We start from the raw sequence: 24,224 nt of genomic DNA on the forward strand, positions 1-24,224 counted from the left end.
TGTAATATATGACATATACAGTATGTGCCTATATTAAGAGTGATGTTGCCATACATCACCTATAAGGAGATATATTATTATCACATATATACTTCCTCTGGATATATGAAGATATATGAAATACCCATTGTAAAATTTGCATATGTACATATATTAAAAAAAACACATGTGAGAGATTGAATAAATGTACGTTGTGGACGGGGTGAAAAACATGGAAGATGGAATCATTTTTATTTAAAAATTTTTAAAAAATGAAGTTTTTCTATCTGCTGCAGGTACTGCAGGGAACAGCTCTGCCTTTGTGAGCTTCTCTTCTGCAGCATTAAGGAGAAAAATAATCTGATTTCTGCAGAAATGACAATGTGTCTCTCGTCTGGCCGGGGCAGCTCATTCTCTGCATGGTGTTCATAACTGTACAGAAAAATGTCATCTCTTACATTCTCCTCTTTTTCCTCCTTCACTCTTTCTCAGTTCCTAAGTCCTCTCTCCTCAGTCTCTACTTTTTTTATTCACCGCCTCTTCTTCCATCTCTTGAATCCTCTCAATCATTCTCCTCACACTCCATCTTCAGTTTCTCTCGTCTCTCTCCTCTTCATCTGCACATCTCTGTACAGATGTTTTATTTCTCAGCGTTTTTCACTCCACTCCCCCACTTTCTGCATCTTCTTCCATTTTCCATTTGCTCCTCTTCTCATCTTCTCCCTCTCTCTCTCTGTCCTTCCCTTCTGTTTGTGTCGGTGTCTCTCTCTCTCCGCTCGGCCGTGTCCCCTCAGTATGCGTGAACAGACTCTTGGAAGGCGACGGGCGTAGAGAGTGAGAGAGAGAGAGAGAGAGAGAGAGAGAGAACTCGCCGGCGAGCTGGACCAGTGTGTTCGTTTATTAGAAACTTTCAAAGAGTTTCAATTTCCCAGAGCAGACTGCAGCATGGAGCATTCCTCTCACTGTATTCATCAGTCCGGTGCTGAGTACTGGGGCTGTATTCAGGTCCAGTATTCATCACTGTGGTGCAGAATACAGTGAGGGGGAATCAACCCTTTTGTATTAAGATTTCGAGTCTTTTGAGTAGTACGATTGCCAGGAAGAACTTCTACTGCAGGTGGCAAGAAAATGAGCAAGAGGAGAAGGATTTCTTCTTTCCTTTTTTTTTACAGTGTATGCAGTCACTTGCAAGTTGAACCCCACTCCCCCGCCCCCCCACCCCTCTTTTTTCCTTCATTTTTCTCTCACCCAAACTGTCTCTTTACTTTCCTCTTTCCCTCCGTAACCACTTAATCTACTTCTCTCTCCATCAGCAGAACTCTCCGTCCTCTCTCTTTCTAATTTCTACCAGGAATTCCACTTATAGCTGCTTCTCAATTCAGCACACACACCCCGCCCCTCCGTCCCCGCCTCCTCCCTCGTACCCCGGCACAAATGAACAAGCGAGCCGGCAAAAACAGGCAAACAAACAGACAAATAAATAAAACGAAATTATATAACAAGATGTAATTCATCAGAACACAATCAAGAGCGAGAGGGGAAAAGCGAGCAAAGTCAAACACAAAGTCAATCTGCGAGAAAAAAAAAAACTATAAGACAAGCAAAAGCCGGAGCGAAAGGAAAGAATTCAACAAAGGGACGTTCCCCAGGCGCATTTGCATGAATTATGGGCCTAAAATTGAGCAAGCGATGATTGTTAGTCTCTATTAGATGGTCTGTCTCTTTCTCTCATCAGCGTGGAGCAGCACGCTGAATAATCATTCGCTTCAAGGGCAACACAGCGTCTTTAGTGAGCTCGCAGCAGGCCTGTCAACACTGCCAGAGCGTCACCCACTACGGGCTTGCTCACCCGTGGGCGCCGACATTAATCTCGGTCACTTCCCGCAGCACAAAGACCTTCCACCGTTGCACCCTGGGTGCTCTGTATCAACGACTACTGCCAGCCAAACTTACAAGTGGCCCCATGCCATCCCTCCCCCCCTCCCCAGCCCAGAGCCTCTGTACCCAGCTGCAGCTTTATACATGCCTGGGTGAGGAGATTGGTCAATAGTGGTGGCAGTGGCGGTGGTGAAGCGTTTAATGCTGTTATCACGGCCTCTTAACTTTCCTCTTAGTCCCAAACTTGCTCTCCAGGCGTGACTTTCAGACATCTTTGAACTGCGGAGGAGGATCGGATGTCCTTGGCGACGACGGTGGGGATGTTGATGAAGCAGAATGAAGATGCTTCTTCACGAGTGTTGGCGTTGCCGCCGCAGACACACAGGGCCTGCGGTCAGACGAGGCGTGAGGACAGACAGGTGGTGATATTATATTAGAGCTTTACATGACTGTTATTCAGCAGCCGTGACCTGAGTGACAAGGACTGTCCCTCTGTGCGTCCACCGTCCTTCACGACGCTCAGAGTTGTGTTTAGACATTCTGGCTTTTCTGTGTGCAGGAATCTGTATTTGATATTTTTCCGCTTTGGTTTTATTATGTCTTAATTAATCAATGTTTTTCCAAATAATTGAGACATGTTGAGAAAGAATAATTAATATTTGTGAATGAGACTTGAAGATCAGATTAGATATCTTTATTTATCCCAAAAGCGTGAGCTTAGCTTGAGCACCAATGCACAATGACAAAATGCTAGTTTGCTAATCTGTTTCCAGCCATTTTGGAAGCTGCACTGAATTTCAACTACGACATTTGTTATTTTGTCTCAGCTGAACTGAATAAACTTTATTTTTGTGCAGTTTTTTTGACCCAAACCAGTTTTTAAAAACTTACCCTAATTCATGTTGACTGTACAGTTAGATCATGTTAGCTTGTTAGCTTGCTAATCATAACTGTGGCTGTCTTCTCGTAAACAGCTCTGCTAATAAGTTATGACCCATTAGAAACTACAGTCTCCTCTCATCATGCTAACTGGTAACAAGGAACACATAAACATACTTTATTTGCATCAGCTCAGCGGCCATGAATCCTAAAATTAATTCCATGAATTAGCGTTACAATCACATTCATGCACACGCTGCGTTTCATAGATCCTCTCAGAATCTGCTGATGGGACAGTACAAGATGATCATTATTTGCATTTGTAGTTTGCACGTGTTCAGGTTAAAATCAGCTTGAATGAAGAGAATAAACCTACAGAGCTGGTCAGAGGAGGAGAAATGAAAGGGAAGAGGAGTTATAGCAGCTCCTCCATCACCATCTGCATGTGTAATTATTAAAACACAGCCAGACGGCTATCGGCTCGGCTGCTCTCAATTTGAAACCGCTGTTACAATGAGCAAACATGGCGGAGAGGAGTAAGCCAAGCCAGGTGTGGCAGCCAGGGACCTACTTACCCAATCAATTGGCTTGACATCCGCTCTGAATTCAAAGGACACAGCTCACTAGCTGCATATGGGAGGGGTGGGGGGTGGAGGGGGGGGGGGGCTGAGGTGTGTCCTAGTGTGTGCATTGTGTTTGTGTGGACGGGGAGCGGTGTGTCAGAGGCAGATATTTCCCCTCTGTGGAAGCAGGACTGTATTGGTGAACATGCATAGCACTTGAATCCAATAGGTGATGAACACTGCCTTTGTGAGGATTATAATGTCTAGTTTCTGCTGTGTCTGAGTCAGAGAGGAGCTCATTCAACTCTTGTGAGTTTGTTATCTCTCTGTGTTTTGTTGGCTCGCGCTTTATATTTCGAGTTATTCCCAGGTATTGTGCTGCAGGATGTAGTGTACTATTTGGGGGGGGGGGGGGGAGAGTAACGGGAACACCCTGCACCCCAGTGTCAAAGAGGTCCGAGCAGAAGGTGTTCTAACATCACTCAGCACCTGGTGATATTCTGCTGTGATGATGGCGCTGAAAGCACTCCAGGAATTTTACACCAGAAATAGCTCTGCCAGCTCGACAGTGGAAACCTTTTTTTTTTGGGTGTAAAATGCAGACATATTTGTCTTACAATGAAGATATTTTTCCATCCTGTTCCTTTTCCTTAGACCAGTGGATTCCTCCAGGGCCTCTGCAATGATGGAGGATGTTTTTTAATAATTCTCCACCTCACAGCTGATTTTGTAAACATCTGTGAATTTGTTTGTATGAATTGTATTGGCTGACTGTTTTCTGAGTGGTGGAGGGTGGTGGATCCAGGTGGGTGGGGCTTGGGGCATGGCTGACTGCTTTTTTTGTGACATCATAAAGTTACAGGAAGTCCTGACGGCTGGTTTTAAGGCTCAGTTTCTGAATACAGGCTGTGTGCATTTCTCTGTGGACTGAGGCTTTGATACTTTCACAGTATTAATATAGAAGCTAGAGCTGATCTATAATCACACTACACATGGACACAGACCTTTAGTCTATATGGAGCTTTAAAGGATGAACTGTTGCTATTTGTTTTGACGCAGGAGAGGAAAGATGAGGCAGGAAGATGGAGAGAAGCAGGGAAACATGTCAGATGTGATGTTATTGACGATGTTGGAACAATTATGGAGCCGCTGCCGACCTCATTATCACACAAATCTGTGCATCCATCAAGCCTGAGCTCAGACTAATCACGTTAATAGACCTCTCTAACGGCGGACATTTTGACTTGTCGACCACAGGTGTAACTAATAACACTCATGACGGCTGCGTTCCATTTGTTTGTTCCAGCGGGTGTTGTCTATGCTGGCTGTCTCGGTCACAGCTCGCTGGGACACTGAAATGGAACAGAGCCATTGTTCAGTGTTCTTCCTCTTGTGACAAAATAAAAATAAAATGGAAAAAAATGGACAAGACGACCTAACAGTTAACCAAACTTTCACTAAAGCTTTATTTCATGCGACAACATGTTTTCACGCACATACAGGTTAAAGAAGAAACCTGAATAGAAAAGAACCAGCGTGAAAAAAGGTAGCAGTATCAGATGTAGTAGCAGTAGTAGATGTAGTAGCAGTATCAGATGTAGTAGCAGTAGTAGATGTAGTAGCAGTATCAGATGTAGTAGCAGTAGTAGATGTAGTAGCAGTATCAGATGTAGTAGCAGTAGTAGATGTAGTAGCAGTATCAGATGTAGTAGCAGTAGTAGATGTAGTAGCAGTAGTAGCAGTATCAGATGTAGTAGCAGTAGTAGATGTAGTAGCAGTAGTAGATGTAGTAGCAGATGTAGTAGCAGTAGTAGATGTAGTAGCAGTAGTAGATGTAGTAGCAGTAGTAGATGTAGTAGCAGTAGTAGCAGTAGTAGATGTAGTAGATGTAGTAGCAGTAGTAGATGTAGTAGCAGTAGTAGCAGTAGCAGATATAGTAGCAGTAGTAGCAGTAGTAGATGTAGTAGATGTAGTAGCAGTAGTAGATGTAGTAGCAGTAGTAGCAGTAGTAGCAGTAGTAGATGTAGTAGCAGTAGTAGCAGTAGTAGCAGTAGTAGATGTAGTAGCAGTAGTAGCAGTAGTAGCAGTAGTAGCAGTAGTAGATGTAGTAGCAGTAGTAGCAGTAGCAGATATAGTAGCAGTAGTAGATGTAGTAGATGTAGTAGCAGTAGTAGATGTAGTAGCAGTAGTAGCAGTAGTAGCAGTAGTAGCAGTAGTAGATGTAGTAGCAGTAGTAGCAGTAGCAGATATAGTAGCAGTAGTAGATGTAGTAGATGTAGTAGCAGTAGTAGCAGTAGTAGATGTAGTAGCAGTAGTAGCAGTAGTAGCAGTAGTAGATGTAGTAGCAGTAGTAGCAGTAGTAGCAGTAGTAGATGTAGTAGCAGTAGTAGCAATAGCAGATATAGTAGCAGTAGTAGATGTAGTAGATGTAGTAGCAGATATAGTAGCAGTAGTAGATGTAGTAGCAGTAGTAGCAGTAGTAGCTGTAGTAGATGTAGTAGCAGTAGTAGCAGTAGTAGATGTAGTAGATGTAGTAGCAGTAGTAGATGTAGTAGTAGTAGTAGATGTAGTAGCAGATGTAGTAGATGTAGTAGCAGTAGTAGATGTAGTAGCAGATATAGTAGCAGTAGTAGATGTAGTAGCAGTAGTAGATGTAGTAGATGTAGTAGCAGATATAGTAGCAGTAGTAGATGTAGTAGCAGTAGTAGCAGTAGTAGCAGTAGTAGATGTAGTAGATGTAGTAGCAGTAGTAGATGTAGTAGATGTAGTAGCAGTAGTAGCAGTAGTAAATGTAGTAGCAGTAGTAGATGTAGTAGATGTAGTAGCAGTAGTAGCAGTAGTAGATGTAGTAGTAGCAGTAGTAGATGCAGTAGTAGCAGTAGTAGATGTAGTAGATGCAGTAGTAGCAGTAGTAGATGCAGTAGTAGCAGTAGTAGATGTAGTAGATGCAGTAGTAGCAGTAGTAGATGCAGTAGTAGCAGTAGTAGATGTAGTAGATGTAGTAGCACCAAGTAGCACAGGAACAAAAAGCCAAAGGCTGTTGAGTGTAAGAGCCACATTTTTCTCAGGAGCTGGTTGAGACCAAAACAGAGCAAAAAGAAAATGAATCATCGATTTACATTCGTCATATTGCAACTTTACATGAATGCTAACGCTAATCCCGATCTGTTAAATGTGTAAACAGGCAACTGTTTGCTAAAATTAAATCCTTAACAAAAACAAAGAGCCGAGGAAAATGGCGGCCAAAGAAAAACAAAGAAGTCAAACATAGTTCCATTATATTGTCCCGACCCTAACTCAGTGCTCAGTGTATATTAAACTGCAGGGAGCAGCAGCACTTGTACTTCAACTCTCTGGTAAAAGCAGTGTAACCACGAGGTAAACAGACTGCAGACACACTTAGAGCCATAAAACACATGGAAGTCACCACAGAGTAAAATAAACTCAGATAAAGTGTCACAGTAATTCACCCATAATTGAAACTCGACACAGCTGAAGTGTTAAGCTCCTGTCGAGACACTGTTCATGTCCACATTGTGAGATTTGTGTGTTTCATTTAGGGGAGAATGCCCTAAAAAACATCATTTCCTCAGAGATTATCGCCGTAGCATGAAAAAAAAAACAAAAAAAAACCTCCTACTGACAGTAACATGCTCGGATGTGATGGGAGAGTCATGTCGACTGCGAGCGTTCGGAGTCGGCGGGGAGACAGAGACTCCAGTGTGACGAGAGAGAGGCCTTTCTGTGCTGTGACTCAGATGAACACAGCGGTTGTTGGGGAAAAGGTCAGGGGATTTTGTTGGTATTCTGCAGCCGTGCTCTTTCTTTGGCAGGACACTTGACGGCGCAGCGGGCACTCGAGCTTGAAATGATCTCGCTTCCTCCGGCCAGGAGGCGAAGGCTCCCATGCCACACAGCATACGCAGGACGCCATAAATCCTACAGTGTAAATAAAGAGCCGCCTCGCTCCACCACGTCTCACTCCTTCTGTGTCCTTATTTTTTTGTGAACGCTTGTCTTGTCTCTTTCCATTTCCCCTCTTCCTCCCTCTCATTTTTCTTTCTCATGTTTACTCCTCACTATCTCGTCCTGCTTTTACTCCTCCCTTGTCGAGTCTTTTCTTTCCATTATCCTCACGTTCGTCTGATTTCACAGCACTAAAGTGCAGTTTGTGGCAGGTTGTTATGAATAGAAAGGGAAGGTAAATCTCATTTAGTCGCAGTTTGACTTTATTAACTGCACGGCAGGCGGTGACAGAGGTTTATCCTTTGACAGATGTTTCCAACGCCGCTTGCAGTGTTAGACCACGACCCCCCGTCCTCAACTACACACACACACACACACACACACACACACACAAACACAAACATGCAGTCCCTAATTACAGGCTTACGACTCCCTGCCGAGCCTATAGAGCATCCGGGCCCAGCAGGTATTTCGCTGCCACCGTAGAATTATTTCACAGCAGACAATACTTCGCTGGATGTCACACAGCAAAACAAAATTAATATTTACAGTGACACAAATCCTGAAGGTGACAAAAAAGAAAAAACACTTCTATCTATGAAATGTTAGATAAACTGATACTGCATTATTAATTTATGGTCAGTGCTGATGGAGGAAGCCGTGTAACATTTATATGTTGAATTGCAAAGTGATGTACGGGGTGTGTTTTCCCTGTGTGCTAGCATTTCATTTCCACCTACCATCTCATCAGTAGTGAAGCTGAAACAAGTCCCTCAGGGCACCTCGACTCAACAGCAACCTACTGTATGATGTATGGTTTGCTGCATATGCACAGGGGTGGATTTCTTCTTTTTTTTAATCATCTTGTGCATTTACTATTTTTAGTTTTTCCCACAAGCTTCTCCATCGCCATATTCCCATGTTAGCACTTACTTTAGTTGATGGTGTCAGACACTCAGGATGGTTGTGTGACTGCAGAGTTAAGAGTGTGAAGGTTAAAAGCACTGTGCATTGACAATATAGTGTCATATCTTTTACATGAGGGTTTAATTACCTTAAAAAGTGAAGCAGCCATTTTTGTTTGGTTTTCGGGTACTTCCATCTTATAAAGAACCTTAAGCCCGACCTGTCTTCTTGCTAGATTTGTCGCTAGGTGCTGAAAGGGTCGGAGAAGTTGTCGAAGGTGCTACACTGGCGACACTGCTTATGACATGCATGCAGCATCAACGTCACCCAGTGAGTGGAAGGTTATGAGAATGGACATGAAGGGCTTTGGTCTCTGTATAAAGGCTGTTTAAACCAGAGACGTTGGACTGGAAGTAAAATTGTGCATCATTTTTATAGGTTCACATATTGAAATCAACAGCAAAATGTGACTTTAACTCCTGCATTGGCTGATTTAAATAAATGTCAGGCTATTAAATAACCATCTCCTGCTAATAAATATCTGTATGTGCAAGTCTTTGTGTCAGCCCTATCACTACATTAATATTGTGAGCTTGCTCAACTGAAGCCAACCAGACACCGCCACAAACTTTACTTTAGATTTACTATCTTTGTATTAATGGAGGATTTTAGCATCATGATTTGGGAGACAACATTAGTCCAACAGTAAACACAAACACAGATTCATGAGTTGGGATATTCCCTCTAGGTTAGACTTATCGCTTTTCTGCATTATGCTTAAAGTAACCTCAACCGGCCCGGACCATATGCTGGAGGATGAGTTATGTAGATTCCTCAGTCTGTTTTGCTGCCCTTGGCCTGTTTGCTGTGCAGCGAAGGGGGGAGTGGCCTGGCAGAACAATTGGTCTTTCTGCAAAGGGAAGAAAGAAATTTGCATTTTCGGCAAAGATTATTCATCAAGGCTTTTGTTCCAAGTTCCTGTCTCTTAATATCATTTCCATATCTTAACATTTAGGTAACCTTGAGACCGGCTTTGACAGCAAAGTGGAACCTTGTGTTGGTCAGAAGGCTCATAACCTGCAGTTAATCTTTGAACGCCTCTAAAATATACATCATTCAGCCTTTTAAATGAGTTTTAATCATGTCAACTATGAAATACGGTGAAAACGTGGTCAGAGTATCTGTTGGCTCTTTCAAACAGTAGATATCTACTTTCAGATTCATCTCTGAATGTCAGTCAGGAGTTTGTTCTCTCTTTTGGAGCCTCATGGGAATGACATGTTCAAGAAATATGAAGACATCACTGGGTGAAGGCTTCTCCTCACAAGCACATCTCAGTACATCTGGCTGCTCAGGAGGTTAAAGGTCGAACCTTGACCTGTGGCCACATTAACCCTTGGATCGAGTCTGGGCGTCCGCTGCAGGTCCGAGCGGCCTGAAGGTGAAGCTCGTTCATAATAATATCCAGAGGGAATTCCTGGCATGCTTACAATAATATAAATTTCTTTTCTCAAGTTTTTACAGTTACAGCTTGATTTATTTTTTGGGGGCTTTTGTGCCTTTAATGGACAGGATAGTAGAGAGAGACAGGAAACAGGGAGGCAGAGAGAGGGGGAATGACATACAGGAAAGGGACGTCCGAAGCGGGGGTCGAACTGGGGGACAGCTGCAGCGAGGACTGTAGCCTCTGTATATCGGCGCCTGCTCAACCCACTGCGCTATGCGACACCCCACAGCTTGATTTATTATTCGCAGACTGGAAATGCACCAACAAGAACACTGATAAATTACAAAAATTAATTACTTTCAACAGACAGGAAAGAAAAATAAACTTTTAATAGAATCAGTCCACTGTTATCAACCCGCCACATTTTTTATATCCTCCCTTGTTTCTCGCTGAGACTTTTACCAGTGACTTCAGCTTCTCTTCCAATTAGCTGAAGTTGTAAACTAAGACACTTGTACATGCAGCCATATGCAGACGAACGAATCACAGTAACCTGAACATCCAGCTGCTGGACGGGAATCTGAGAGGAAACAAAAGTAAACTCACTACACCTTCGAATCAGCTCAGTTTACACTTGTGTGTTTCTAAAGTGTCTTGCATGTGTTTAAAAATCCCATTACCTTGTGCCTGAGCGACAATAATTAGGTATGTGGCAAATTATTATATTTCTTTGTTATGAAAGCGGCAAGAGATGTGTTCAATTATACGACAAGACTACATTAAAAATGTGATTTTACTCATCAGTGGCTCGAAACCTTAATAGACGACTTTCCATTATTTGGATCACATTTGTCCATTAATGCTACTTGTGAAAGCAAAGCACTGTTGAGTGCTGTTAATTTGGGTTTGAGATCTCACCTCAATCTAAATTCTCTGGACCAGTTGTGACTTTCATTCACTCGTTACTTTTGTCATTATAACTGCAGAAATCCCCGCCCCTCCCCCCACCTGGCCCCTGGGCGTAGGTGTCCCTGGTGGGACCCCCCTCCCTCCATCTAAGGAGGCGAAAAGATGAGGAAAAGAAAGAATAAAGAAAATGTCGCTCTCCTCCGCAGACAGACTCCGGGTTGCCCAGGACAGGATAAGACACAAACAATAATAATGTTGCCCTGAATGAAGATCCAAATCAAAAACCTTCATCGGAGGCAAGAAGAAGAGGGGAAAAAATGAAGGATACCCCTGGTGTTTTCAGATTATCCTTCTAAGAAAAGAAGCCAAAAATGACATCTGTTTACGTTCAAGTGAATTAATTTGTAACTTGTGCGTCCACCTCAGTACGGTGGAGCTGGTGACGATGAGTCTGAGTCTTTTAAAGCGCTGAAAAACGACTTCAACAGCAGCAAGTATATTTCCTTATAATACAATGTGTTGGTTGCTTTGGATAAGCCGCAAAATACACAGTCAACAGTTTACAGAAAGACACTTCATCTGCATGGATAGATACCACTGAGTATAAGGGGGGGGAAGTTAAAAAAAAATATATATAAATATTTTAATAAGGTGTATGAACTGAGGGTTTGAGAAGCAAGTCAGCAATTTCAAGTGGTCCTCAGCTTATATTCTGCTTCTCTCTCTTTACTCACAGTTGAAGTTTGTTTTCTGACGTCTCAGCTCCTTCATCAGTCAGTGAACTACGGTGGCCCAGACTGGTCAACACAAATAGAAAAGCCACAACGCTAATACTTAATCTGCATTTGTGTTGTGGCTTTTGCATTTGTGTTGACCGGCCTGGGCCACCGTACCGATCATTAATCATTTAATGAGCGATGAAGCGTCAGTGAGGAAAACGAGTCTTCTTCATATCATATAGGTAGTTTTTTGTTTGTTTGTTGTCTTGTAATGAATCTGCCTTTATTTTATATGTGTGTGTTCGTGTGTGTGTGTGTGTGTGTGTGTGTGTGTGTGTGTGTGTGTGTGTTATATCATGTAGCACCTCAGCTCTTCAATTTCCTCTCAGACATCCTTCAAAGTCAACCTGTAACTTTTTTGTCTTGTCTTCTAAGAAAACTCTTTTTCTTTGAGTGCCGCTGACAATTTGTCTCAGCTCAGGAGGACGGTGATAAACCCAATATCTGTCATCTGTGTTTCTTTTTTTCTTTTTTTTTTTTTAAAGCACAAGGGAAAAGTAATATCCTCTTTGAAGTAAACAGACATTTAACTGGATGTACATTGATTGAGATATAATATCTTCATCTGAAAGATTTTCTCTTTGGAGCCCAGGTGTCTCTTGCCTCTTTAACTTACAGATTTGCACTCTCATTGCAGAAGCAATTACCAACACTAAGAGTATGACAAGAACAGCAAACTGTGAGAAGCAGTGAATTGAATGTGACAAGACTGAATAAATTGCACCACTTAGCAGCTATTTTTACTTTGCAATGTACATAAGTTACTGATGATTAGATGGCTCTGCAACACATTACAGCAGCCAAGCTATTATGTTCAAGTTTGACATTTTCATCCTGCATTTCAGGGACTTGCTTCAACATTTGGACAGCAAAGGTGGAGGATTTTCAGCAGTGGTTGGATGAAACCGTGCGGTTGTTTCTGTCATTTAGCAGGAGCAGCGAGGAAGGTATTTCTTTTATAATTAAAGAGTGAGCCGAGGTTTTCTTTCCAAGGTGAAGTTAATTATTTCAGCACCGGCTCTGCCCTCCATGCTAACTGAAGTAACATAGATTCCCCTGTCAGTGGGATCCTGTTGTTTTTACCTGTAGTTATCCGGTTTCATTTTTAATACATGTGATTTTCTGCAACAGACGTAGCTTATGATTGCTAATGTTAGCTACTGTGTATGTGTAACTAACAGAGAGTCACTAACTTCAAGTCTCCTCTCTACCCGTGCTACTGTTACACAGATTGTATTTAAAGATGGACGTGGCTCTGCGTTGCCATCTTGGCAGTGCTTGACTCCGCCCCTAACTTCCAGCTAATCCAAAAAAATGGCAAAGGGGTGGAGTGTGAGTGGAGCCGAGACTTTGGTGCATGCATACACCCACCTGTCACTCAAAGTGGCCACACCCTCGATTACGCAGAACTTTAAGCCTTAATCATATTTAAATTGGTGAGCTATATAAAAATTCACCCCCCATGCAGTATTAATGAAGTAGGGAATTAGCTGTAGAGACCAAAACTGTTTCTGTACCAGGCTGTAAACATGTTTATTTCTGCTATAAAGTTGGACATTTTAACATGGGAGTCTATGGGGATCGACTCACTGTTGGAGCCAGACTCTACTGGTCATTAGAGGAACTGCAGCACTTCAGTGTTGGCTTCATTTGTCAGCCCCCAGATGTTCACACTATGCTTTAGCATCTCGTATTTCAACGGTTTAAAATAAGGAGTAAATCCACCATGATTCACCAGTTTATTTGTTTCTGCTCCTGGTTTCTGTTCTTGTCCCTGTTCCGCTCGCTCCCTGAGGTCCTTCTCTTCACGTCTTTAAAGAAACTGACTCAACAGAACCTGGGGGAAATCCATTATCCTGTGGCCACAGTCGCTGCCTCACAGCGTCTTGCTTTAAACCCCAGTGTGCTTGAATAATCATAACAGATCTAAAAAGAAAGTTAAACCTGTGGCATATTTGTATGAATTTAGTTTCTAACGTGCACTGATTTTATTGATGATGTTCGATGTGATACAGGTATTAATTGTGTTGGTTTTAGTGGGATAATGATGATGTCACTGTGTCACCTGCATCACCTCTTTCTAGTGATGTCAAGTAAACTAAACAATAGATACTACCAGGCTTTTTTTGTTTTAGCCATGACATAACTGTTGTTATGTTCTGCTACTCTCTTATTATTAAATTATTAAATCCCTCTATTTTATGTGGTTGAACAAGTTGAAATACTCTCAGAATAATGACCCTTGAAGACTGCAGCGTCTTCACTTCTTGCTTGTTTCAGGGTCTTTTTTCCTTCACTCTTGTCTTAAGCATTGAAACACAGGATCGAGGTCATGTGACTCACTACGCCAGTCCAGCTCCTTGCTTTCCTTAGGATCATTCACCTGCTGTATTGTCCTTTAAAATGGGGCGCCGCTGTATGTATAAAAGGAACTATGAGTCCCGCATTGTTTATACCCAGTGTGTATGTGTACATCCTCAATTTAAACCTGAGAGTCAGCACTTTCACCCCCCCACCCCCCCAGTCACTGTTTTTATTTTAAATCCAATATGGTGCAGTACACAGTTCATCTAACTTTGTTCTGGAACAGGACATCTGCTCGTCTGTGACCTTGTACTTTCTCATCAGTCCACCAAGACCTGTTCACAGAGGTAGAGACAAAGCTGTTTTACATCCTCACCACATGAGCAATAAAACATATCTGCCCAATTCGTATGACAGGAAGGAGTCACACTCACACTCATGTTAAAACACTTAAAAGTTGAAGGAGAAAGTGGCACATTTCAAAGAAATCTTCAGCCTCCAGCATGACTGGAACACACCTCTTTAAGCACTTCACTCACCTCCCAAATATACAGTGAATCACAACAACAGCTGTGTCTGTCCACAAAGTATGACAAGGCAGAGGTGAAGAGAGGTGTCTGTGTGCGTTAGCGGGCTGATGACTAGGAATATTATTCATTTCTTGCACATATATTTATTTATTTATTTATTTATTTATTTTGCCATATGTGTGGAGAGGGTGATAATGTCCCTGTAATGAAAGTCGGTTCCGGCCGCTAACAGGATTAGAGCTGAGAAATGAGCATGCAGCTTTTTTCCCTACGAGGTGCACAGAGTTCAGTTTAAACAGCCCCTCCGTCTCCAAACTCTTTGTCTCATCACTTTTTCCCAGAGTGTCTCTGTGTTTTACTTTTTTTTTCTTTTTTTTTAATTTGCTTTAAGCCGGAGTCATTACAGAGGATCTGCTGCGTGTCACCTGGCCTACCTACCTCAGTGCCGCTGCAGCCACTTTAGCAAATCTGCCCTCGTGCATTAATCCTGCCTCTGTTGTTGCTCTGCAGAACCTGCAACAACAAGAAAAAAAACAGGTTGTAATTGAGCTACAGTGTTATTGCATAATAACTCATAATAATGAGAAACTTCTTCATTTTCTGTCCCAACACTGATTACAGTATCTCTAATTCCCGGGATTCCTGTGGCTCTAAAGACGGAGTCAGCAGCCGACTAAATGAAAGTAAGCAACAGCTAAAACACTGAATTCTGTTGATGATAACAAGGCGTGTGTGACGTCCGTGTGTTGGGATACGACTGACTGAGTAATGACTATGAGTAGAGGTGGTGTGACTGGTTGTTTACGTCTTAGTTTTGTGTGTATTCTCCGGTTTGCTGCAGGAACGAACCTCATTTCCCTTTAGAATCATTAAAACAAGTCGCTCGTGTGTGAGTTTGAATTAACACAGATCAGTTCTTTTGTTATGAACTCTTTTTTATTAAATGAGGATAACATAAATGCATGGTGGACTACCAGGAAATGAAAGGGGAGCTAACATGGCTTTGGTATTAAATCTGTCTGTTGTCATTGCACCGTCTTCGTCATGATGTCTTTGACCTCTGTGCTTCCTGATGAAAGGATACGTTCAGATTGTGTCTTGAGTTGAGTTGTTGAGTGATTTTGTCAGACGACGTTGCGATTATAAAATCAGGATGTGCACAAGAGAGAAAAGTCTTCTGTTCTAAGTGTGAAAACAGTTGTGTAATATCCTCTGGAGCTCTGAAGGAGCTTCCCTTGTTTAAAAGGTTGAAAGCCATAACCCAGGTGATGTCAGCAGGGATCCAGTGTGTTTGGAGCTTCACCCATAGAGAATAAAAGTCAGGATAATTCAGCCACTGCTGCTTTGATTTTGACCTTTCACTCCTTAATCTGCTTCTCAGGAGTCTCCCAACTTTGAGGACCTCCAGTTCTTAATGCATGCACGTCTTCCAGCTGCAAATCCCAAACTAATAACTGAATTCTTCATGACAAATGTTGAGTCAAGTGATTTTAACACATTTTAAAGAACTTCCCAGGGTGGTCGGCTCTATGCTCATCAATGTGGAATATCCTGATTAAATCCCTCAAAGCATCAGTTTAATTATACTGAATATTTCTGAGAACGAAAGCGTGATGAAGCAAAACATATAGCGCTTCTTTACTTCACCGCCTTCCAACACGGATAATGATATCACAGTATCACAGTGCAGTTATTGGAAAGTAATACACACTCTCCGGCCAGTTAGAAATAAGTAAATCCAAATTCGTTTATTCAAATCAGCCGTAGATGAGTGAATTGAAAAGTTACATCCGACTGCAGTTTTTGCTCATTTGGGTTAACAACAACAAATTTTGTGCTTTTGCAGCCCAGGAGTTTGAAATAAGGTCACGGCTCGTCTCCGAGTCGAGCTGTTTATTTCTCCCTCTCTCACTCGCAGCCTCCCTCTCACTAATTACCTTTGGTTTTAAGTAGCTTCATTAATTCTGTAGTAACGACGCAGCGCTGACCACAATACCTGACAGTAATTCATAATTAACACATAGCACTTCCACGGTAACAGGCAAGTGCCTCCGAGTTAATCATGCGGGGGCAGTGGAAGTGTGTACGAGCGCGCGGTGACATTGTTTGAGTAAAATGCTGCTCTCTGCTTTTTGGAACAATCGTCTATGAAAGGAAGTGGCACCAGACCCAGTTTCTCTCAAAAAGTGGTGACATCAGCATTTATTCGCACAGTCGACTCAGTGGAGCGGCTTTTTGACTGGAATCAGCTCAGCCCACTTAACAAAACCACAACTTTTTCTTTTAGTCTTTGCACATCCAGGGGTCAAATAAGGTCACAAACTTTTGTGTTTCTCACTTTCTTTCTTTTCTAATTTTTTTTATGCCTTTTATGATTCAATAGGACAGTGAAGAGTGACAGGAAATGGGACAGAGAGAAGGGGAATGACATGCAGGAGAGAGTCCGGTCGGCCAGGAGTCGAACCTGGGACTCGGCTGCTCAGAGCAGACTCAGCTATCGAGTCGCCCAAGAATTACAATTTTCTCCCTGTTCTCTGCAAACCAGAATCAGACAGAGGTTATTTTGAATAAGACAAACAGTTGAAGTCAGTGGTGATATTTCCTGGTGGCCTGAGAAGTCAACTTGACCAGCGACAATACAACAAGGAGGAATGAGTTGACGGATCTCTTGCATCACCTGCCTGTCTGTCTACGCTGCGTTTGCCTTTGATAATGGCTGTTGATAATAATAATTATCCATTGTTGCTGAACCTTCTAACCAGGAAGTAGTGATGTAATTTTTATTTTCCCTCCATCAGAGCAGGAGAGAGAGAGAGACAGAGCACCTCTGCCTTTACCCTAATGTTTTATAACTTGCTGACATAATATAACTGTATGGGGGTTTCCACTATGTACACATGTAGGCTCCACTTTCTCCTGTAATGACATGCACCCCGCCCCCGGTTGTAGTGCTTTTTAATATGTGTGTCTTGTAGCCAGGAAACGTTGAGTGGTGAGAAGCTTTTCTCTCAGTCTGTGTCATCATCTCCTCATTCAGACACTTTTAGCATTTAGATTTGCTCTGATTCTGTCAGTCTCATCGTCTCAGCTCGCGTCGCTGCAGCAGCTAAATGATGACTCTTTTTTTTTTATTGTCAGTTCAAATAAACACCTGAGTCAAGCAGACACGTAGAGCAGCGCGGGACTCCTTGAGCCAATCAGCTGTGGTGCACATGTCCACAGACAGGCTGGTGTCACACAACCCAGCTTTGCTGAAGTTGCGTCACCAGAGCTCTTGAGCGCTTGCTTTGTTTCCTGATGTTTATTCAGAGCCTCTGAACGTCTCATCTCTCTAAACCAGCAGCTCCCAACCTTTTTCCAACTCATGGCACCACTTGAAAATCTCAAAAAACATTGGTGACCCACATCGGACCCCCATAACAATATGGAGGCCAAATAATGACTTCACAGAGCAACTTTTTTATTATTTTAATGTTTTTAGTGTTTGTTTTAAAACATTTAAAAACATTATTATAATAACGTTTTCTCACCAAAATTTTACAGGTTTGCAAATTATCTGTTGGCCCACTTACAATATGTAATATACGTAATTAAACGTTACCAAAAGTTGAGAATGCGTACACACACGCACACACGCACACACCCACACACACACATATGCACACAGCTGTTATTCAGATGATCACTGGTTTGAGTTATGGGCCCTTTTCTTTTTGAACAGTGAACTCTTTGAACGGAGTGCTGACAGAGATGGAGCGCAGGAATAATTGTTTCATTGCTCCGTTTGAAGCGGGCCCATCCATCAGGCTGCCACGTGCTCCACAGTCAATGTGTATAATGTGGAGATGAGGATGGGAGTGAGTGTGACGATGGCGATCGAAGGAGAGGAGAGGCTGTGGATGGTTTGGAGCTCTGTGTAGATATGTGAATTTTTTCTTCAGACAGACATGATGAGGGAGATTTTTCTGACTGGAGGAGTGTGAGCTTTAGTTGTAGGGAGGCTGGTTTACACAACCTTGGTGTTGACATAAAATACCTCCCTGCACTTTCTTTAGGAGCCACATTTGTGAAATTTGTGAGGATGCTTTCAAATAATAAATATCTGATGTCAAATCTGAATTAATAAAAGGTATTTTTTAATTTATACTGTGCCTGTGATGATGAATCCAAAGCTTTACTAAATGCAGATTCACAGGATCTTAAATACCATGAATAAATCAAGTGGCACTGCCTCATACATAAGATATGGCCCTGCGTTCATGTGCTGTCAGAATAATCGGAAAATTTATTTTCTGACTGCGAAAAAGTCACATAAACGCCCCATCAAATTGGAAAGTCTATGAAAATGTTTGGTTGCCAAGTTGTTGACGTCCTCTATGCAGAAACATGGCGGGTGAAGGTAAATGTGGTTGATGGTCAGAAACTTTTGAGTAATGGTGAAAATTCACCAATCATATGTATTTATTTTTTGCTAACATTTAATTTGTAATTAGAATAGAGTGACCTAGATTAGTTAGAAAACGTTATTCATTAGCAGTAATCCGGATAATTAGTAACACAAATGCTGGAAACTGCTATCAGCGTGTTGTTTTAACACTTCCGCATTCAGACTTAAAGCACCTGAACACACCGAAGTCAGAAGTGGTGATATCAACCAAAGCAGAGGCATGACGCCATTATGATTATCTTCATCTAACCACCACTGACCTTTAAAGCATAATTGTTTACTGAAGAGACGTTAAAGTGTAACCGAGGTTATTTTCTGTAACACCCCAAATTACAGAGGGTGCCTGAACGGCTCATGGGCAAGTTAGCAACGAAGCCTCCAGCTTCTACTTCTCGTCATGGCGGTCTACGCTCCTCCGACAAGCGTCTGAAAGGAGAAACTGTGTTAGGTGTAAAGACAGTAAAGAAAGTCGGACATTTCTAACAAGATATTTAAACACAGTAGCTGAGAGGAGCTGCGGGTTTCGTCTGTCACTGTAAAGTGGAAGTTACCGACAGGTGTTCCCTCGCAATTAACTCTCATCCGGGTGAGTTAGCTTGTCGGAGTTAGCTGTTAGCACTAACGGTTTTGTTGTAAAGAGTTTAACCGTGTGTTTTTTTTCACCGTGAACAACAGTTAAGTTAAATTTAAAGCAGAGCCAGGCCGGATGTCGTGTCTTTTTGTGTTAAATAAAATGTGCATTTGGTTTGTAATTAGCTAATTAACTGCTGGCTGTGTCATGTAGGCTACAGCTGCTGCCATAACTTCAGGGTGCCTCAAGTAATTTCTCAGTATTTGAGTTGTGTTAAACTTGTGTGTATTCACTGTAAAGATGATTAATGACCAGATAGAGGTGTAGAGGCAGATTACTTTGAAGATGTATTTAAAAAAGAATAATGACACATAAATATTTTGGACTGTTTGATAACTCTTCTACACACTTGTGTGCAGCCTGGTGTTTTCTGTCTGTGGACAATGTGGAGCTGCCTCTGTGGGATAGTGGATACCTGTTCTCATCCGGACACTGACTTCTGGACATTGTGCTGCTCCAAGGAGGCTGGTAGGAACCAATTATAACAAGGTTATTTAAGGAGAAATTTTAAACCTTAAATATTATAATTGCACTTTTTCCTGAGATCTCGAATACTTTTATTGTGGTTAAGAGACCAAAACATACTGAGACTAATGTGTCTTTAAGGAAACTTCTAAAGGAAAATAAGAACCAGTTACTGAAATCTTTGGTTGTGAGAATAATAATAATGTTAAGGGTTAATTATTTTCTTTGCTGATTGGTTTCATTATTAATTGTTTTTCCTTATTATAATTTTTTGTATGTGTCGGAAATTGACTCGGCAAACTGGAATTAAGGTGAAACAAACTTTATTATCTTTTAATCTCCAAAAAGGAAGGGAAGAAAAACATTTAAACAAAAGAAATGAGCCACCAGAGAAATGAAAAAATGAACAAAATGCTTTCACTGAAAACATTTCATCTCATTCTTATGCCTCTGTACCGGCGACAGCCGGAGCTGGAGGCATCATGTTTTCGGGTTGTCCATCCATCCAATTCTTGTGAACGCACGTATCTCAGTAACGACTTGAGGGGAACTGATTAGATTTTGGTGGTTTAAGATCAAAGGTCTATGCGGAGAAAATGAAATGATGACATTTTATAGCCAAAAGGTCAAAGGTCAACTTCACTGTGACATCATAATGTTCTGGATAAACACTTCTGGACATGCTGTCAATGCTGTAGCTCAGGAAGGAGAGATTTTGACCGTATTTCCTGCAACTTGACTGGTTGGCGGAGGGATACAATCATGAGGCGGTGGTTCTAGTTTTCATGAATCGGTGTAAGTGTTTGTTCTTTGTGGACTTGAGGTCTTATTACTCTCTGTCTAGAGTTGTTACTGCCAATCTCTGTACTGAACCTAGTGGTTAATGAACCCAGAGAACCTGGTAAATGTGTAGCCAGACAGAACTGCATGGTCTCAGGTGCCCAGATACAGATACCTCAGATACTCAGATTCCCAGGAACTGGTTAGAGGTTTCAAAGGCTGCGGGAGTAACTTGTTCAAAAACTGCTTCTGCACTCTCTGCAACAGATGAGCACACAGGTGCCAACATTCAGGCTACACCAGTCTCAGTTATTGCTCCACATGGGGACAGCGCTGTTGAAAACACTCACCTGTCAACAGACTCACAGCAGCAGACCTCATCAGGTTGTTGGCTGACCCACTTCTGACTTTAAATATATCAAACATGCCCCTCAGCAGCAGAGATGAGCACCCCCCCAATCTCCACTAATTAAGACGCCTCAGATTTGTCCTGTTTACTGAAATGAAGTTTTGGTGTCAGAGGAAGTGTGCATCAAATGTCAAAAGCAAAACAGAAGTGATCAACATCAGATCCTTTTCCTCTCTTGTCTCCTTTTTAAAACATCACAGACAGGCCAGGTCGGTTTTAATGAGCACGTCGGGAGCTGCTGACTGCAGGAGTTTGGGAGTTTTTTTTTTTTTTTTTTGGGAGATTCATAAAGTTTGTCCTGTTTGCAGTTCTCAGTTTCAGAGTTCAGGGTATTGGCTGTACAAAATGAGGGCCCAAATACAGACACTAGGGCCCACCTGGCAGACTAAAAAAGAAGTCTGCAGGGCGTCAGACTGAGCAAACATAAACATAAATTCAGCAGGCAGGTCAGAGTGAGTTACAGGGTACAGAGCAGGAGTTACCAGAGGTAGGTGGAACTAGCTCAGAGCGGCTCAGACAGAGAGAGTAGGTTCAAACAGAGAGATAAGATCAGGCTCAGGGTTAGACACAGATTCAGACACAGACTTCTTACGTGACAGACAGGCGGACTAAGACTGGCTCAGATCTAGAGTATGTAGGCCAAGAAGGAGAGACAGACTCAGACTGGTGTGAGGGCAGCTGAAGGACAGGTGAGGCAGGAGAGTATGTGGAGTTTCAGAACACACACACACACACACACACACACACACACACACCTGCAGAGGGAAGAGGAAGAGGTTACAGTATTTCCAGGCGCAGTTAAATATAAATTTAATTCAATTTTGCACTTCTCCTGTGTTTTAATTGAAGTTTTCATCTGTAAGAAGATATATTTGTGGTTTTAAGAAACAAAAACCATCTCAGTGTAGTTTTACATCTCCTCTCTCAGGCTTCTCTCTGGAGCTCTAGCAACAACAGGTCAGTGAGCCAATCAGAAGAAAGGAGACTCTGAGCCTCTCTTCTGATTGGTCGACTGTATATAAAAATATATCAGATTTCAGGCAAAACATACAGAGAAACTGAATCCTGCAAGGTTTGGATGGTGGGTCCAGGTGGGCGTGGCTGCCTCGGCCAATGTTTTCACAAGTTTGAAAATACGTCGGTAACCTGATACGTAGCCAAGATGGCGACCGTTGAGGGTGAAAAGTCTCCAGAAGAATGCTAATTGAGACATAGCACAAGTATCTCATGCAGCAAATATTCAAGCTCCCAGAGGATCAATACTAATGTTTTTACCAACCTTTTAACCTTCTTTTCTAACAGTCAGGCTAAAATAGTCAGTTGTGTGCTTGATGTTTACTGAGCAGATTCACACGAGTCCTTTCTTATCTCGGACACTTATGGGGTCATCATGCTTCATAATGCGCTGCTTGTCCTTTATTCAAAGAGCATCTGAAACCCTGACCCACACTCCTCCCCCGCACTGGAATCTCTTAAGATTTTCTTTTTCTTCTTAATACAAACACTGTTGTCACTTTTTGTGTTGCGCAGTACGACAAACACCTTCAAAGAAGGATCGGCTGAAAGAGCGTGTGTGTTTATTTGAATGCACATTGAGTGCCAGGCTTTTATCCTGACTTTTAAGTGTGGCCCTTTGGAACAACTATAAACACATTGGCTTTCAAAAACATGGTTGTCCCGCTCATTGTACAACTTAGTTTTCCTCAAGCGTCCAAGCAAAACATATAAACTGTGCACAGAAAATCTCACAATGACAGATTGAGCCGTGAAATTCATTATGTTTCCAAGTGGTTTGGTTTGAATCTCCTGTGGATAACAGGATAATTAGAGTCAGTCTTTGTATAAAGAGGACACAACACCACCATTACCGCCATCATCATTCTAAACAGGTAGTGAATTAAATCAGTCCGCATTTTGTTATTCGCTCCTCTCATTCTAATGAAGCGTCGTCCTCTCGCTCTCTCTCGTGCAGCGCTGAGAGTTTTCTGACGAGCGGAGCAGGACACCAAAGGTCGGCGTTGGTCTCTCTGCCTCTTAGTATGAGCGGCCCTCCCTCCCTCAACTAGATTACACCATAAATCAGCGGCTTGCATTATAAGCCAGCCAGTAATCCAGCCGGGAGGGAGGCTGTTTGTGTGGTTGTCGTGTATATGTGTGTGTGTGTATGTGTGCCTGGGTGTTGAGGATCATGAGTGCATGTCTGTGATTATGCGCAGACATCTGTATTTGTCTGCTTTGATTGTGTGTGTGGTATCATAAATTCTACCTCATCAATTATTATACTTTCATAATATAAAATTTCCTTGAAATACTGTCACCCTGCCCTTTTAGTCTGAGCTGGATGCAAATAACTTTTAACTTTTATTTAAAGTGAGGCAAACTATTGTGGGTGGGATCTGAAAAAAGAAAAAAATTTTGTTTGAAAAACAAAAAAGATTTCTGCCCACTGTCTAAAATCTGCTTCAGTTTTTTAATATAAAGTGTGGGTGTTTACACAAAAAGCTGGTTGGGATGATGGACCTCACAAATCACTACAACTTGCTTGGTTGGTTAAAAATAACTTTTGGTCTCAAATACTAATAACCAAGCGGACTTGCCTGCAAATTAACTAATGTGGATACATGTAGTGAGAATACAGCCAGTATCTGGATTACACAATATGGAGTTTTTGACACGAAATTCTGGAAAAGAAGTGGTTCCAACAATGTGCTTGCAAAGCTAATCTCACCATCTAACAACGACGTTTTCTCAAAAGGCTTCAGGCTTGTACACATAAGGGCAATACACACAAGACGTGCATTAAAGCATCTGCACCCACTGTTGGAAATGCATGTGCTCATGCATCAGTGCTTCACTGGCGTCCGTCAGCTGCCACTTTCCAATTTCCCAGCGTCAACACATGTCAGCTCTCCAGAGAAGCTGTAATTTTATCGCATTAACCCGTTGGATCAGCGCATTTCAGCTACAGCAGTGTTTTAACTAGGTGTTCTGTTTGTATGATGCGTGATCCACCAATCATGTTGTGAAGCAGTATGTACTCTGCCCTTTCCTGTTTCCTGTGTTATGGGTGGCCTGTTGTTGTTTTAAATACTCAGAAATCTAGTGCAGTGCTTCTGAGTGGTCACACCCATCACCTCAGGTTCACATCGTTATGACGTGACTGTCCAAAGAACAAGTTACAGTCATTTTCATTCTTTACAACACTTGGTTTCTTTATTTTTTGGCTAGTTTGAACCATAAACAGAATATAAGTAAAACTGATTATCATTTGCTTTGTTCTATACAAACCCAAACTACAGAAATGAACACGATGTCATGAGTCATAAATGGGGATTAGGCTTGGGCCGATATT

General features: G+C 42.1%; 1 protein-coding gene across 2 annotated transcripts in view; it reads left to right on the forward strand.

Moving 5' to 3' along the window:
- sgcd (sarcoglycan, delta (dystrophin-associated glycoprotein)) overlaps nucleotides 1-24,224 on the forward strand; it is a 280,685-nt gene that overhangs the window by 57,127 nt on the left and 199,334 nt on the right. The window contains exon 2 of one of the 2 annotated variants that reach the window (XM_056397027.1): nucleotides 19,578-19,686. The exons of the other annotated variant lie outside the window; for it this stretch is intronic. The gene's annotated coding sequence lies outside the window, so the exon portion shown is untranslated. The remainder of the gene's footprint in view (nucleotides 1-19,577; nucleotides 19,687-24,224) is intronic. 2 annotated transcript variants of the gene reach the window in all.

The sequence above is a fragment of the Seriola aureovittata genome, chromosome 15 (genome assembly GCF_021018895.1).
Source record: "Seriola aureovittata isolate HTS-2021-v1 ecotype China chromosome 15, ASM2101889v1, whole genome shotgun sequence".
In the NCBI taxonomy this organism is placed as follows: domain Eukaryota; kingdom Metazoa; phylum Chordata; class Actinopteri; order Carangiformes; family Carangidae; genus Seriola; species Seriola aureovittata.